Source organism: Periplaneta americana, chromosome 11, assembly GCF_040183065.1.
Source record: "Periplaneta americana isolate PAMFEO1 chromosome 11, P.americana_PAMFEO1_priV1, whole genome shotgun sequence".
NCBI classification, from domain to species: Eukaryota; Metazoa; Arthropoda; class Insecta; order Blattodea; family Blattidae; genus Periplaneta; species Periplaneta americana.
The window spans coordinates 94,753,114-94,771,519 of record NC_091127.1 but is presented as its reverse complement, the minus strand read 5'-3'; the positions used below and the strand labels follow the sequence as shown (position 1 = coordinate 94,771,519).

General features: G+C 39.4%; 1 protein-coding gene across 4 annotated transcripts in view; it reads right to left on the bottom strand.

The window, feature by feature from the left end:
• The window catches only part of Ns2 (nucleostemin 2), an 82,649-nt gene that overhangs the window by 42,906 nt on the left and 21,337 nt on the right, over positions 1–18,406 (bottom strand). For all 4 annotated transcript variants that reach the window (XM_069839789.1, XM_069839787.1, XM_069839790.1 and 1 more), the window contains one exon: positions 11,552–11,669. The gene's annotated coding sequence lies outside the window, so the exon portion shown is untranslated. The remainder of the gene's footprint in view (positions 1–11,551; positions 11,670–18,406) is intronic.

The following is an 18,406-nucleotide window of genomic DNA, read 5'->3' as shown; positions in this document are numbered from 1 at the left end:
CACGGGAACTTCACCCGACACCGTCTCAACTTTTCCCTTTATATCCACACAACTCGCGTGTGCTGACGAAACACCAGAGACCCACAACGAGTGCACACAATCTCTGTGGGACTTGAAATTGTGGTTTTCTGTTAACGTACACAGTAACGTATATATTATGCAAATCTATTCTTTCAGGTGAAGCTCCCTGTAAAGCACATTTGAATAATTTCAAGGGAAAAATTGTTCCGGGGCCGGGTATCGATTCCGGGACCTCTGGTTGAACGTACCAGCGCTCCACCACTGAGCTACACGGAAACTCCACCCAACAATGTCTCAACTTTTCCCTTTATATTCACACACAACTCGCGTGGGCTGACGAAACGCCAGAGACCCACAACGAGTGCACACAATCTCTGTGCGACTTGAAATTGTGGTTTTCTGTTAACGTACATAGTAACGTATATATTATGCAAATCTAGTCTTTCAGGTGAAGCTCCCTGTAAAGCAGATTTGAATAATTTCAAGGGAAAAATCATTCCGGGGCTGGGTATCGATCCCGGGACCTCTGGATGAACATACCAGCGCTCCACCACTGAGCTACACGGGAACTCCACCGGACACCCTTGAAATTATTCAAATTTGCTTTACAGGGAGCTTCACCTGAAAGACTAGATTTGCATAATATATACGTTACTGTGTACGTTAACAGAAAACCACAATTTCAAGTCACACAGAGATTGTGTGCACTCTTTGTGGGTCTCTGGCGTTTCGTCAACCCACGCGAGTTGTGGGGATATAAAGGGATAAGTTGAGACGGTGTCGGGTTGAGTTCCCGTGTAGCTCAGTGGTGGAGCACTTGTACGTTCAACCAGAGGTCCCGGGATCGATAGCCAGCCCCGGAACAATTTTTCCCTTGAAATTATTCAAATCTGCGTTACAGGGAGCTTCACCTGAAAGACTAGATTTGCAAAATATATACGTTACTGTGTACGTTAACAGAAAACCACAATTTCAAGTCACACAGGGATTGTGTGCACTCGTTGTGGGTCTCTGGCGTTTCGTCAGCCCACGCGAGTTGTGTGGATATAAAGGGAAAAGTTGAGATTGTGTCGGGTGGAGTTCCTGTGTAGCTCAGTGGTGGAGCACTGGTACGTAGAGGTCCCGGGATCGATACCCAGCCCCAGAACAATTTTTCCCTTGAAATTATTCAAATCTGCTTTACAGGGAGCTTCACCTGAAAGACTAGATTTGCAATTCATCTCTTATTTCTAGATGGAGGACCGCATACTGGCCCATTCCGCATCGTACCGGAATTTTGAAGAGAGTGCAGTACAACCTACACGTTCCGGTTAGTATAAAATTTTGGCAATTGTGAAAGTTTTTACAAACTTGTCGGTGAAAACAATTCCATTTCTGTGGAGTTAACCTAAATAACAATTCATCTCTTATTTCTAGATGTAGATCTACCTGGACCTTTGAATGTATACAACAAAGGGAGTAGATCTACCTGGACCTTCGAATGTATACAACAAAGGGAGTAGATCTGAAGAATGTTCATTATCAGTGACAAATGTAAACACACAAACACCAACTGTGCTCAGTTCCAATACCCCTAGAAAGCGAAAACTAAAACGTAGGATCTATACTTTAAAGAGAAAAAATAGGAAAATGGAAAAACAAATTGAAACCAATAACGAGAAATCTGTATTGTCAGATGTTACATGTGAAGACTTTAAAGTGTTATGCGAGAAATTCCTCCCTCAAAAATGTATTGATTTTGTTAAACAGCAGGCTGATCTTCATAACAAGACACCCCATCAAAGGAGATACTCCGAAGAATTTTTGAACACTTGTTTGAAACTATATTTTATGGGTCCTAAAGCTTACAGGGGTATGTCCAAAATATTTACATTGCCAACGAAAAGAACCTTGAACAGGATCACAGAAAGTATAGATTTTAAAGCTGGCTTAAACAATTTCATCTTTGAAGCTCTCAAAGACAAGATTCTTACATTTTATGACGCTGATAGAAATTGTTGCCTTTGTTTAGATGAAATGTCCATAAAAACTAATTTGTTTTATTGCATAGGGAAAGATGAGGTGGTGGGATTTGAAGATTTGGGGGAAGGAAAAAGTTTTAGGCCAGCTTTAAATGTTTTGGTGTAATGCTGAAAGGTATATATTACAACTGGCAGCAGCCTCTTGCATATTTCTTTGTTCATAATACATGTTCAGCCTTAAAACTTAAAGATTTTCTGTACACGGTTATTTCAAAAGTGAATGCTATTGGTTTGAAAGTTAGAATAGTTATTAGTGACATGGGAACCTCAAACATTAAGCTAGCTAATACCTTATTCAAAGATGAACCAGTATTTCTAGTTCAGAATGAAGAAATAATTTATATGTTTGACACTCCACATCTTATGAAGGCGACAAGAAATAATCTTGACACTCCACATCTTATGAAGGCGACAAGAAATAATCTTCTAACCAACACTTTTCACTTCAGAGGGGAGACGACTTCTTGGCAATATATTGTGGATTTTTTTAACAAAGACCAAGCATTGCCAAACAGATTGGCTCCTAAATTAACGGATTCACATATGCATCCTACAAATCCAGAAAAAATTAAAGTGAAATTAGCAGTTCAGGTTTTAAGTTCAACAGTTGTAGCTGCAATGTCAACATACATTGCACTGGAAGAGCTCTCCCCTAAAGCAGCTGCAACGATAGAATTCTTAGATAGATTTGATAAACTTTTTGATATGTTAAATTCGATGTCAGAAAAAAATGTAAAAGAATTTAAAGAGGCATTCAGTGGCAAGGCATATCAAATTGATTTTCTGAAAGATATGTTAATCTTCTTAGAGGAGGTTAAAGTGTTGACCAATCAAAATGTTGACATTACAAAGAAAATAAAATCACTTAAATGTTGGAAATTGACAGTCTGAGCACTACTTTTGTTGTGGGAAAAATTGAAATTTGAAGGATTCCGATATATTCTCACAAGAAGACTGAACCAAGATTGTTTGGAAAACTTTTTTGGAGCAGTGAGGCAACAAGGTGGGAATGCAGCAAACCCAACTGCTGTTCAGTTTAAAAGGACATTTAAGAAGATGTTCAGGATCGAATTTTTTAAGTCAAATAACCAGAACTGCGAACCAGATTTCCATAAAATTCTAAATATCAGCATGGAAACTGTGAAGAAATTTCAAGAGCCCCTTCCTGAAGTACAATGTGTTGAGAAACTTAACATAAAAGACTGTGACTATCACTACCATGATGTAGAAAAAAATTCTGTAAGGTACATATGTGGTTACTTGATGAAAAAATGCTTGAAAGTCCACTGTTGTCAAATATGTGAAGATTTTGCGAACCACCACACTGACCTAGATGAAACAAGCTATTATAGTCATTTCCGCAGCTATAAAAATGATGTCAACAATTTTGGAAGTCTTTGCATGCCCAGTGACATTTTTTTTTAATACATTTCAAAACTTGAATTAATTTTTAAAGATACTTTTGAACGTATTGTGATTAATGAAAGACCACTTTCGAATTTCATCACCTGTTACGAGGAAGTTACACTTCATCACCCTTGTAATAGTTTTCCTCACAAGTATTTAATCCATTTGTATGCAAGGATGAGGTTTTTTTACACACTGAAATTTATAAATTCAAAATTCGGGAAACTAATTTAAAAGGAGAGAAATCTGCTAGGAAGGAAATTATCTGGAAGCATATATAGCGTGTATTGTTATCCAGAATTGCAAACAACTAACTACTGCTACTACTATTACTACCACCACCTACAACGAGTACTACAACCACCACCACCACCACCACCACCACCACCACCACCACCACCACCACCATCACCACTACTATTGTATTATGTTTTTTGATGACAGTAATTGTTAATAAATTGGCACATGTAGTATAGTATAGTGAATGGAAAACTAGAGTACTCGTCTACTGGAATGAACAGATATTTGTTTTCTGACACTATAATAAGCCTCTCGAACAGTGCTATAGCTTTGAATGTTGACAAAGGACATAATAAAGGGGAAGATGATTCTTAAAATGTCCAAGATATAAAAATGACAATGAAATGAAAAGAAACCGTTGTGGAAAGCCACAAGTCGAGATATTTCACTTCGGCTGCAGCCTATTAAATCATGGAGAAGAAGAATATTGTTGATAGTAGTCGATGAAAATTTCTCTTAGAGGTAGTATTACAGAAGATTATAAATATGGTGATAAAAAAACAAATCATTCACTGTCACAAAACACCTTAACAGGATTAGCAAGTAAAGCAGTATTATGAGAGAATCAGTACATGTATCAAAACCTAATAGAGATTTAATTGAAATGTATAATAAAATTATTATTAGTATTTATCTTGTATGTAGAGGTGTTTTCTGGTCTGTATGCAATATTACATTATAATTTTTGAAAGAAGATGCAGTCTTGTGTGTATTTATATTTTCATATGTTAGCGCGATGTATTTTTTGTGTTCTTGTGTGGTGTTTGTTTCTTGTGGTCATAGTATTAATAGTGGTAATGTTTCGTCTTTTTTTATGATGTAGTCTGTTATGTTGAAGTGTATCCATTCTCTTATGCTGTGTATTTGATAATGTAAATTTCCTCATTGTTGGGTCATTTGTATGTTGATTAATTTGTATACCATGGACCAAAATGCTGCACGTTTGTGTTCTATTGGATAATTAGATGTGTTGTGGATTTCCTATAAAACTATCAGCACTTGTTTAATGAAGTATTTCATTTCAATGATGAACATTGAAATTGTCGTATGTATTTTGGTATTAGTACTGTAATGTTTTGGACACATAGTTATGTGTTATAATAGTTGAAGTAAATAATTACTATCATACATCAACCCCTATCAACATCTATGGATTGTAACATATACCTGAAAATTCACTTCCTTCACTTCCATCTTGACTTTTTCCCCGAGAATTATGACGATTTCAGTGATGAGCATGATGAGTGCTTTCATCAAGAAATTTCAACTACGGAGAAAAAGAAAATACCAAGGACAGTGGAGTACCAATATGCTAGCAGACTATTGTTGAACTTTATCTCGTGATTTACTTCATGTCCAGTATAAAAGAAAATGCAGAAAAAGAAAGCTGTAATCTTCTGAACAGTGAATATTTACCTTATTATTATATACAGTAAAGCAGTATTTTTAATAGATATAAATTCTAAAATTTCTCAAAAACCGTAACCAACAACGGTTTTTATTGTCATTTTCGTATTCAGGAGGCTCAAATTATATAAAAAAAACATGTATCACATGACCAGCGCAGAAAAAAAAAGTTAAAATTTGTTCGCAGTGTTATTAGGCCCACTTTGTACACCCAGGTAGTTAGGCCTACAATTCTGCAATGCTTGGGAAAAGTGGCATTAGTTTCCACAAACATTTTTTAATAATTTACTGACAACTTACGGAACATCTGCTCGCTTGGGAAAAGAGACACATGTATTTCTCCCATTACAATAATTCATACAGAATAAAATCAAATCGACATAAACCAGTGTAAAGACAGTTTCCCTGGTGTGTGTGTTTTGCAACATATTATGATCCAAGACGAAATGCAATGGATATGAAGATACAGAATAAAACATAAGCACTTAGCTCAAAGTTTATTTCATTTCGTTGATGAACACTGAAATTGTCGTATTTTGGTATTATTACTGTAAATTGTGTTTTGGACTAAATATTACGTAGTTACATATAATAGTTAAGGTAGATAATTATTAGCCCATTTTGTATATCTAGGTACGTAGTTTGGCCCACAATTAGTACTTCAGGTACTGGTATACAGTGAACACACATTTTTAATTGCTACAAGCTACCCGAATTCTTGTTTATTTATTGAATGTTTCCCTGGTGTATGTATTTTACAACATAGTGTGATCCAAGACAAAATGCAGTGGATATTATGATACAGAATAAAACAGCACGCACTTCGCTAATAGTATATTATTTTATTTCAATCATGAACACTGGAATTTTATATGTAACTTGAAAAGAAAAAGTAAATTTTCATTAGACGTACATTATAAAACAAATATCGCTCTATAGAAAGGAGTACAACAGTTATTACATATGAAAGTTTAACCACAGTGGTTTAACATGTCTAAATGTGATCTGAACAGCTGATCGTTGGCTCAGCTGTCTGCTCTGCCGATATTAGCGACATAGTTGGATTCATTGAGAACTAGACCTTGCTGAGCTCGATTTTAGTACCAACAACATCAAAGGTGCCGACAAGAATTGTCCCTACTGTATGTTCTCTATACTGTGATCCTACATTCTTATTTACTTACTTTTAAAATTTTTCCCAGTTTCAATATATGTTCACCTAGGACATCCTTTACTATTGCTATTTGGCTACAAAGAGATCATCTTTACATTCTAATTGTTCAATACTTGCAGGTATTATTGAAAATTTTGATGTTATGTAGGCAATATCTTTTTGACTGATGTATCATACACTCTTTCACTGACACACACACTGCAATATCAGATTCAGGTAATTCTTCAACAATTGTGACCACGTCTTTAAAATATTTAGAATAATACACCACTGACTGAATCCATGTTCCCCATCGTGTTGTGTAGGAGTGAAATATCTGGCCATTTCTCTCTTAATATTGAAATGCTGGATGGGGCTTTACAAAAACATTTTTTCATATTGAAAATTAACAAATTGACAAAAGGGAATTCCTTCCTGATCGTTTCAGAAACCCTGTGAAGGGAATGACCTAACAGGTTACATAAATGATGTTAGGATAAAAAGTTTTAAGTGGAACTGCAACAACCATGTATGAGGCAGCATCAGTACAAAACAACAGAACTTTAGAATCATCTATATTGCCAGAGTATAACGCCTGTAGGCCTTTCTTTACAAAATAAGCAATGGTTTGGCTATTCACTTTCGGAAGTTCCTTAACACATACAAGGTGTGCAGGATCAAAGGTTCATCAGGGTCAAGTTTCCCTACTGTTATACTTGCTAATATACCTATTCATAGAGTCTAAGGTTTCATCTACAGAGACCCACATGTAAGAATCACCTATATCCTCCTGAATGGATGCTAAAGTTTCATTGTACATTCTGTCTAATTAATTTTTTCTAGGTTAGATTCAGAGGAAATTTTCTGTTTGCAGTATTTTTGTAAAAACTCTCTTATAACCGGATTTTCAATTGCATTCCTTGAAATGTTGGCAGCAACAAACACTCTGTTTAAGTCTGCATAGAAATTGGATGAAGTAGCCTGTGTCAGTAGAGTTTGTTTCATTTGATTTTTCTGCTGAGCTTTTGCCTATGTCCTTTTCATTGCACATGCTGCCTCAGGTGGCACTTCTTATCATGGGAAATCTAAAAAATATACCGGTAAAAGTTAAATGAATTAAAATCCTAAGTGTTGTATTACTGTATTTCTATTACAAACTGCGATTACTTGGTTTGAACAACCAAAATCTCAATGACCTGTATATACTTTTAACTGTCGAAATTAGAAGCTTAAATTGCAGTTGTCTTTAAAAAAATTTTACGTCAGCATAGCTCAGTCAATGTATAAATATTATAATAGACCTACACATTAAAATATATTTCAACTATTGTTACATATCTGTTTGCTACAAATCTTGCAGAATATTATTTTTTCAACGAAAGTGAATTGTGGAAATTCTGTTAGCCACTGCTGGATCAGCACAAATATTGCACTTTTATCTTTTGGCATTAAGCTGCACAGGATAACATGCTACTACTTAAAACTTCTCAACACAAATAAAGAGAGGGAAACTTTACATTGATTTGAGCATTTTAAGCCGAATATTAACAAATTAAGCTCTTAACAATCATTTCTGGGCACTATCAAACTCTCAATAGCTTTCAATTTTCATGAAAAGTAAATACTAAAAAAGGTATCCCTGTAACATGCCATGAAGGCACTTCGGGGGCATGGAGGTAGAGCCCCATGCTTCCCATGACCTCGGCACTAGAATGAGGCGGTGTGGTCAGCACCATGCTCTGACCACCTTTTACCCCCAGGAAAGACCCGGTACTCAATTTTATAGGAGGCTGAGTGAACCTCGAGGCCGTTCTGTAAGTTTGGCAACGAGAAAAAAATCCTGTCACCACCTGGGATCGAACCCCAGACCTTCCGGTCCATAGCCAGCTGCTCTGCTAACTGAGCTACCGGTGATACTAATCATTATTTTTTTCCTTTCTCCTAAAGAAACAAAATAGGCAGTTGCCCTAAAATCCGATGTTTGATCATCACCATAACATAAAACAGCTGAGTTATTTTTCAGATCAGTGGTCCCCAACTTAGAGCACTGTGTTGTCATCAAGCCTTGCCCGCTCGCCCGCGGAAAGTCGTAACAAGGCAGGTAAGACGTTCAGCGGCGGGACCACAATATGAATTTACTGCATTGTTTTATGATTGTTTTCTGATGATAAAAGATACTGGCTGAATATAAATAACTAAATAAACTATCTTAAGCAATTTGAAAAAAACATTGTAACCTATTTTCAACAAAGAAGTTAATAAGTTTATAATTACTTTCAGAAATATAATACACATTTCGTGTTAATTATTTGGGCAATGCATGACAATTACTGTAAATGTGTAAACTGTTTCTGTTAGGGAAAATGTTGAACAAAACACATAAAAACCTTAAGTATAGTAATGCAAAAATTAACTCCATTCAGTCCACTCAACATGGCATTAGCACTGATTTTTCGGGATTTGTTTAATTCTGTTTTCCCTCAGCTATTTCTCAACGTTTGGAACTATTGTTTGTATAGTTGTGATTCGATACTTGGCTTCCATGACATGGCTTGTTTATCTTCATCATAGGAAAAAATTACTGTTTGCACAGATATGTGAATCCGAAAATGTATCTCTGTACAATTGGGGAAATCGAACACATGGAAAGTTCATATAAAAGTCAGATAACTTCTTTTGTTTTGAAATTTGTCCTTCAATTCACTATCGTAAAGTAAATCAATAAGTTCCAATTACAAATAATAATCGAATACCAAATTGAAAATTTTCCTAGTTTTTAAATCTCGAATCAAATTCCTGGTGCAGATCGCATGATGTGTGAATATATTCTTCGAAAGCCAAAGTCTTGAGAAACTAGTATGCCTATATCATTGTTAATTTTGAAAAATGTGATGTAACTTATCCTTTCAGTTAAGCTAAGGTTCCATAATTAGAGGTGGTTTCATATTGAACGCCTTCACTCTGTCATATAACTGTGTAATAATCTTGTTGTTACCTTGTAGCAAACAATTTAAAGCATTCAGGTAATTCCATTAAGAAGGCAAGTTCACAAATCCATTTTTTTCATTTTTCACTTATGATATAGACTTTTCTTCTTTCTCTGTGAACAATGATGTTTCCTCCCTCAGTTCAAAGAACCTATCCAATAATTTGCCACGACTTAGTCAACGCACTTTACTATATTATGACAGATCGCCATACTCGCTAAGAAATAATTTCATGGGATAAATTAACGCTTTTCACTTCGTCCCTTAGACTCCTTATTACACCCGTTTTACTTCCAACCATGGAAGGAGCACCATTGGTTGCCAAGGATATAAGTTTATTCCAAGGGAGTCCAAAATAATTTCTACAGCCTCTACATGAAAATATTGGAACCAGTAGTAGTATCTTTTATGAGAACAATATATAAGAACCCTCCTTAACCTGAAGGTTTTCAATAGCGCCTCTTACAAAAATCACCAGTTGGGGATTATTTATCACTTACATAAATATTTTCATCTACTGCCAAAGAATAACAAATGAAAAACTGACAAACAATTACTAGTTGCACCTGAATGTCCTCAGCTAGACCTCGGATGGGATGCATCATGGTGGAAGGACACAAACTGATAGATTCTAACTCCTACACTTGTTGTGAGAAAAGCTCTTCAGTTGTAATTAAACATTCTTCAAATTTTCAATCTTTAAAAGGTTTCTAATATTTTACTATTACAAGTGAAATTTTATAACTGAGTCGCATAGCCAATTCACTAACATTATGATCTTAAACAACTTCTAGTTCATTTTCTTTCAATTGTTGAATTAATGCTACACGCTCTTCTCTTCATATCTGCCATATTCGTTCCTGTGAGTTGTATAATGCATCTGTAAGTTTTATTTCTTCAGTGTGGCCTACGTTTTGAAGTGTTTTCTGCTCCTCACATTTCTTGTTTGAATGACTGGCAAGAACCACCTCTGTTCACTACAACGCAATGTCACAAACTGGTCCTTTGCCCGGTACAGTAAGCACGCATGAGCCAAGCACTGCCCGCACCCGTTCATATGCGAGTTGATGATCACTAACCTAGATCATTAGCTGTATGTGCATACATTATTTGTCTGGCAGAAAAAGTGGCAAAGTTTTCCTTACAGTATGAATACCTATACTAAGGTAAAATTAAATAATAAAAGATAAGTAGTGTTAGTGAAACAATAATAAACACTGATAATAACAACAATAATAATAGTAGTAGTACTAGTAATTGTTGTTTAGTGAAATATCCAAAAGCAGGTCTGAATCTCACAAGTGATACCAACAAGGCACCTCTTATGAGGCAGCTAGGCTAGAAGATAATGGGGTAGGATAGGCAGTTTCTTTCCTCTCCACTGCACACATCACTCAATTGCTACATATTACAATAATCACACTTCAGATGTATACAACAGTTACAGTGAAAGAAGTTGACTATTAGAAATTTTTAAAGTGAGATACAAGATAGACAGGAGTGGAGAACTGCACCATGACATTGGATTTTCTACGATCTTCTAGATGGAGCCAGAACATGTCAAGGGATGGTGTTACATGGCCAGTCCAGTGAATATTGCAGACAAAACAGATTCACATATTATGAATATGCTGCAGTCTCTGAGCCAAAGAAAGTGTAGGTAGGTCAGTAAACAGAGTATCATAGTAATCAAAGTGAGGCATCACGAGTGTTTGCACTAATCTTTTTCAAGAGAAAAAAGAAAATTCTTTAATCGTTTAAGTAAGTGGATTAATGAAAATACTTTCTTGCAAGTGTCTGTATCCTGAACCAATTTAAACTTTTATCAATATGTATACCTAAGTTGTTCACTGATTCACTGAAGGGAATTTTGATTTTAATGGGAGAAAGATTTAATACGATAATAGTGTTTAACAAACTTGGATGATCCACTATTATTATTGTCTGTGATTTTTTTTAGATTAAATTTAAGTCGAAATTTTCATGTTCATGTCCAAATTGAGTCTAGTTCATCGTTAATTTTAGCTATTGCGTAATTTATTTTGTGAGTATAGAAGTTTATGTATACGATCTTAAGATCGTCTGCATACAGATGCTGTCAGTAGTATTTTAAAGTTTCTGGTATGTCATTTATATAGATGGGAAATAACAGCACCCTAAGAAGCAGTCTATATGCTTACCAAGGAGGAAGAAGAAAAAGAAAAAGAACCTTGTTGCAGATAGAGGGGAGCTATCTGTAACAGACCTTGACCTACCTGTCTCAAATCTTGGTGTTGTCACAGATCTCGGTTGTATTTGTATTATTCTTTTAGTATCTCATATGCTGCTATGACTGCCAACTAGAACAGGCCCTGGCAGCAGATTTCGCAACTCCTATGAAACAGTTTTAAACAGTGAGTGTACAGTATTAACTGACAAAATATAATACATATATATTCTAATCATTTCATGTGCAGTAATGATACACATATGTAACACAGTGCATGGAGAAGAATGTCTTCTTTTATTTTATAGGTCAAAAATCATTTCACTTATTCGTGATGAAAAGTGGTGTACCTGTATTCAATTCTGTATGAATCGAGAACAGTGACATGTGTCAGATGCAGTAATAATTGGCAGACCAATTAGTGAATACACTGAAATGTTTGTTGTGTGTTTGCCATCTAAAATAGCTTATCAAATGCTAAGTGAAATTTGATCACTAAATTAGCATAATGTGTATGACAATGTTACACAGATGAACGTTTTTGGCAAATGTTTTGCCATCTTCAGATCATTTAGGTATGAATATAACAATGTATGAACACTTTACAGGCTTAGAGTACAAACAATGTCAAGGTTAAAATCAGTTATATGTAAAATAGTTAAACAATTTGAAGTAATTTCTGCTAATTAGTAAGTTATTTAAAATGTAACAATACAACAATGGAGAAAATTAGCTTCCATTAATGTGTTGTATAATAAATTGTATTGTTTTAGCCATTTGTTGACTCATGTAACTAATATTAAAAACATATTCTTCCATAAAGAAGGTCGTTGTAAGTTGTGTAAATCAACCAGGCCATATGCAACTGCAAATATTCAAACGAAAAGGAATTACTATTGTGTTTAACTTCAACCAGTAATTAATGCTTTTAAAAAATTTTTTAGTATGTGTGTGGAACTTACGTATAGTATTGGAAGCTGAATAGTTATGTCGTTGAATGATGAGGCTGGAATGATGGACACAAGCAGGCTTACAAAGTGCATACGAAGATGTTATGTCATATGGGAAGGGTTGAGTGAAAAGATCGGTGAGTGGAGTTTGGAAAGAACTGATTACGGAGGCTTGTAAATATTGATGAACTTAAATTAAACAAAGGAATGTGTACATTTGGGACTTGTTCGTTGGAAAGTGAAGTTCCTAGATCAAATTCTTTTGCAATGAAGTACTCTTCAATGGTTTCTATTTTAGAACAATTATGTAAAACGCGCCAGGGCGATTGCCTGCTGTTTCCAACAGGTGGCAGCACGCACAAGGCGCGAAGGAGTCGGGCATCGGATGGTCGGCAGGTGGCAGCAGGAGGGGGGCACGCGGAGAAGTGGCGGGCATCGTCTCGTCCACTTGGTTGAGAGGCGTGCTCGCAGCAAGGTGTGATTGTGAGACAAGAAGAAGAGGAAGCAGTGACTATACTCGTGGAGATTAGAGACAGCCAAGTATTGCGTGTGATAGAAAATAAACTACAGGCGTATCTTAAAGGTCTACTAACAATTCAGAAGTGGGATATATCTGCGTGTCAGTCAAAGAAAAGCTACTAGGTGAGTTAGCTAAAGGCGCTACTAACATGTGGTAATCTCGTTCTTTTGTTAAATCTCTAAGGTGCTGTAAGAGATGGCGAGTAATCTAAACCAGGTTGAGGATAGCGTGCTGGATTACGAAATGGAGGTCGGGGACCGAGAATCGAGCCCCGATTCCGTGGCGTTTTCGTCATCTGGCACGTGTAGGGACCACGTGGACCGGAGCGTCGCGTCTCTGGAAGACGACGAGCCGGCAGCGGATCCGGTCCAATTGGCGGTGGCCCACATCCTCAACCAAGGGGATGTTGCCAGGGCGATTCAGAGCATGATGCAAGAGCAGGCGGCCCGTATCCTCAAGGAAGTAGAGGAACGGGCGCAGGCTACCTTGCGTCATGTGACTGATCGCCAACCTGAGGTTGGAGGCGCCAGCAAAGGGGCAGCAAAGAAGAAGAGGAGTCCCGGAAGGCCAAACAGTAGCGCACGTGGGCGCTGCTGTAGAGAGAGCACCTCGTGTGGAAGTGCGGCCAGCAGCTCTAGGGCGTCATCGCGCCCTACAGCGAGAGCAGGGGGAGAACTTGTTGATGCTTTCGATCCAGACGATTGTGAGTGTAACGTCGATCGTTGGCTCAACAAGATCGACCAGCTGGGCCGCATCCACGACTGGAGCGATTATGAGAGGGCGTTCTTCATGCAGGCGAAACTCCGAGGTGGGGCGAAGGCCTGGTATAATCGCCTGGATGATTACGACCTCTCGTGGTTCGAGTGGAAGAAGGCATTGAGGTGCGCCTTTCCACGGCAGCATGACTTCGGCGAGTCATTGGAGCAACTGGTAGCGAGGCGCAAGCTACCAGATGAGACCATGACGAAATATTACCACGCCAAGCTTGCTCTGTGCGAGAGGTGCCGCATCAAGGGCGAGGATGCCATCTCCTGTATCATCAGGGGACTTCCACTAGAGCTCCAGGGGAACGCGCGTGCTTACAAGTGTAAGACTCCAGAGGAACTCTACTCTGGCTTCCTGAGTACGATGGACAGGTACCGGGAGAGTGGACGATCCCAAGGAGAGGTGAAGAGGCGGTGCACGGAGACCGGGGCGAGGCAGGCACATAGCCATGGTGGAGCGCAGTCGGGCAGGAAGACTCAGAGGGTGAGGTGTTTCAACTGCCAAGAGTTGGGCACTCATCTGAGTCGGAACTGTCCGAAACCAAGGACGCTTTGCTGCATGCGGTGTGGGCAGGCGGGCCACACCAAGTTTGCGTGTCCAAACCGCCCCATGGGAGAAGCAGCCAGCAAGGTGCCAGACCGGAACACAACAGTAAGACTAGTTGACGGCAACAGTAGTAATTTATACAGAAAGACTGCATGGGGCGAAGGCGGGGAACGCATCCTCGTATATCTGGACACTGGCAGCGAGTTTAACATTGCCACCAAGCAGTGTGCTATGCGGTTGTCCAGGGGCGAGATGCGTCCTACAGCAGTAGTGCTGCGAGGGTTCGGTGGTGGTACCATACGGGGTGCAGGTGAGGTCACTCTAGATCTGATGGTAGATGAGATCCCTCTCACAGTTGATGCTATAGTGGTGCCGTGCAGTCTGGACGGTGTGGACGTGCTGCTGGGTCAACCAGCGCTGAAAGGCGAGGTGGCGCTGGTGGTAGCAAGGGGAGTAGCTACACTAACTCGGCAGGACAACCTCATCCAGACAATTACGCTGGACAAGGATGATCTGGTGAATGAAGAACGATACCAGGTAAGAACTGCCTCGGAGGTCACCTTGGTTCCAGGGACAGCAACCATGGTGAGTGTCAGAGTGGAAGGGGTCGATTCTGGCAACGAAGTGCTGGTGGGAGCTCGGAGACATGAGGAGCAAGGGTCCTGGATAGCGATGCCAAACACGGTGCTGCAGGCAGGTGATAACCAGCAGTTAACAGTGAGTAATCTTGGTAGACAATCTGTGGTGTGGAAGGCGAATCATCTGATCGCCAGGGCGCGGCTTTGTGAGTCTCGTAGGGCGTACCAAGTGAATCGGGAAATAGAAAGATTCAGGCAGTGAAAGACTTTCCTACCCCGCAGAATGTGCATGGTGTCAGGCAGTTCTTGGGACTGGTGAGTTATTTTCGGAAGTTTATCAGAAATTTTGCTGTGATTGCCAGGCCGCTGACAAACCTGACGAGGAAGGACGTTCCATGGTGTTGGGGCCCAGGGCAGGTTGAGGCGTTCTCGCAACTGAAGCAGTTTCTGATTGACAGGCCAGTATTGGCATTATATGATAGCGAGGCTGAAACTGAAGTACATACTGATGCCTGCAAGTGGGGACTGGGTGGCATATTGGTGCAGAGGCAGGCGGATGGCAATCTGCGCCCAGTAATGTATTTCAGTCGCAGTACAACTCCGGCAGAACAGGCGTATCACAGTTATGAACTGGAGACATTAGCGTTGGTCGAAACGGTGAGGCGTTTCCGTATCTATTTGGTGGGCATTCATTTCAGGGCAATCACAGATTGTTCTGCAGTGCGGGCAACCTTGGTGAAGCGGGACCTGGTTCCGCGGGTGGCTCGGTGGTGGATGGCTCTCCAGGAGTATGACATGGAGTTGGAGTACCGTCCTGGAGTAAAAATGCAACATGTGGATGCATTGAGCCGAAATCCAGTGAATGTCCATCTAGTAAGCATGTCTCAAGGTGATTGGTTCTTCACTGTGCAACTGCAGGATGACAAGACTCAGAACATCTTCACGGCATTGACGCAGGACACGGCAGACAAGAGTCTCAAGGCGAACTACATGGTGAAGGAAGGGAGACTCTACCGGAGAACTCAGGTGGGAAACAGGCTGTATGTGCCAGCGATGGCCAGGTTCAATTTGATGCGTAAGCACCATGATGAGGCTGGCCATCCCGGGTATGAAAGGTGTCTGAGGTTCATCAAGGAGACCTATTGGTTTCCTAGTATGGGCCATTTTGTCCGAAAATATGTGAATGCCTGTCTGAGCTGCGCATTCAGCAAGGGTGGACATGGGCGACAAGAAGGTTCGCTACACCCCATCAGGAAGCCCTCCATACCCCTGGACACGGTGCACATTGACCATCTGGGGCCATTTGCTAGGAGTATGAAAGGGAACAGTTATGTACTGATGGTGGTGGACGCGTTCACAAAATTCACCTGGCGAAGGTCACTCGAACCCTCCGTTCGACAGAGGCCATTGAGAAACTGAAGGAGATATTTAGCGATTTTGGATATCCAAGGCGACTTATCTCTGACAGGGGACTGGCATTTACCAGCAAGGCGTTTGCTGAGTTTCTGGCGGGGCGGGGTGTGCAGCATGTGCTGAATGCTATTGCCACACCCAGGGCGAATGGTCAGGTGGAAAGACAGAATCGCACTATACTTAATGCGATTGGGGCGAGCACAGAGTGTGAATCACGGTGGGATGAGAAGCTGAGTGAGATTGTGTGGGGCATGAACCGCTGTGTCAACAGCAGTACTGGTTTTTCTCCTGCGCAGCTCATGTTTTCTCACCAAGGTGGAGCCATGGCGGACCTGTCTGGTGGAGTACAGGAAGTCAATATGGCAGAAGAGGGCGAAACATTTGAGGACATTCAGCAGGCGGTCCTCAGGCGTAGGGACAAGGCGGCAGAGAACCTGACCAAAGTGGAAAGGGCGATGAAAGCGCGCTATGACCGAGGGCGGAAGGTCGCAAATCAGTATCAGGTAGGTGATCTGGTGCTATGGCGAGAGGCGAACACGTGTTCTGGCGAAAAGGGAGTCAACCGCAAGTTGTTGAACAAGTATGGTGGTCCGTACAGGGTTTCCAAGGTGCTCGGAAATGACAGGTATCAGGTGAGTGCTGTCAAAGGCATGCGGGGATACCGCAACTTTTCAGCCACAGTAGCAGTGGATTCACTCAGGTGGTATCACAGCACAGTTCCTGGAGGTGAACCAGGAGACAATGGTGACGAGGAGACTTTGACTGACAGACAGGACTTGATTGACCTGCTGGAGAGTTGAGAATTAATGGGGACATTAATTTTGCAGGATGGCCGAATGTAAAACGCGCCAGGGTGAGTGCCTGCTGTTTCCAACAGGTGGCAGCACGCACAAGGCGCGAAGGAGTCAGGCATCGGATGGTCGGCAGGTGGCAGCAGGAGGGGGGCACGCGGAGAAGTGGCGGGCATCGTCTCGTCCACTTGGTTGAGAGGCGTGCTCGCAGCAAGGTGTGATTGTGAGACAAGAAGAAGAGGAAGCAGTGACTATACTCGTGGAGATTAGAGACAGCCAAGTATTGTGTGTGATAGAAAATAAACTACAGGCGTATCTTAAAGGTCTACTAACAATTATTTAAAGCTTGTATTATAGTTAGGACATCATTAATTTTTGTGAGTTCATGGCCTGTTTCAGTGAGAAGGAGGGCAAATTTTGATTTACTGCGATATTTAAAATCGGATTTATGTTCATTATATCAGGTGCAAAAATTTCTTCGAGTTTGTCCTACATATTTCATGGGGCAATTTTTCCAATTCAATTTGTATATTCCACTTTTGGAGAATTGATCAGAGTTAGTGAGTTGGTAATCATATTGTTTAGCTTAATATTTGCTTTTGGGACTATTTTAATGTTTTAGCTTTTTAAAAAAGTTGTTGATTTTATTTTAAATTCTACCATAATATGTCATACTATAGCCCTAGAAACTCACTTCTTAGCCATCGATATATTACTAGACTCCTCTTGGGTAGTGTAAGGATTGATTAAATGAAACTGAAGATTAAACAGAAGTGAATAAAATAAATTCATTACAATTTATGCGTGTTCAATATCACTATCAACTAGTGTTATTTTTTTTTTAACTCTAGCAGTCTACATTAATGCAAACGAATATGACAATTATCTAATAAATTAAATAATTTGCATCAATTTAACATAATAATATGGAATATGTAAATAGCCTATTTACAATGAGGTCAGTATTCAACTATCTTCAACTACTTTTACTTCACAAAAACACATTTTAAGCAATTTTCTCTTTTTTTTTTTTTTTATTAATATAGGTCTGCCAAGTTAAAATTCTGAAACAAGCCGAAATTCATGTTAAAAAAAAAAAAAAAAAAAACAAAAATAAGCTGATACCACTAATTATTATTTTCGTAAGATAAGTAAATACATTACTATGCATACAATAACAAATTATTCAGCATTGAAAATGTAAAACACACAACAAATACAGCCAGATTACTATGAATTATTTTCATTATACTCTTCAGTGGTACATCTGACTTTATTAAAATATTTTTTGTCAAACATTTGTTCAGGGCACTTTCCATCATACACGCAGTTTAATTTGCA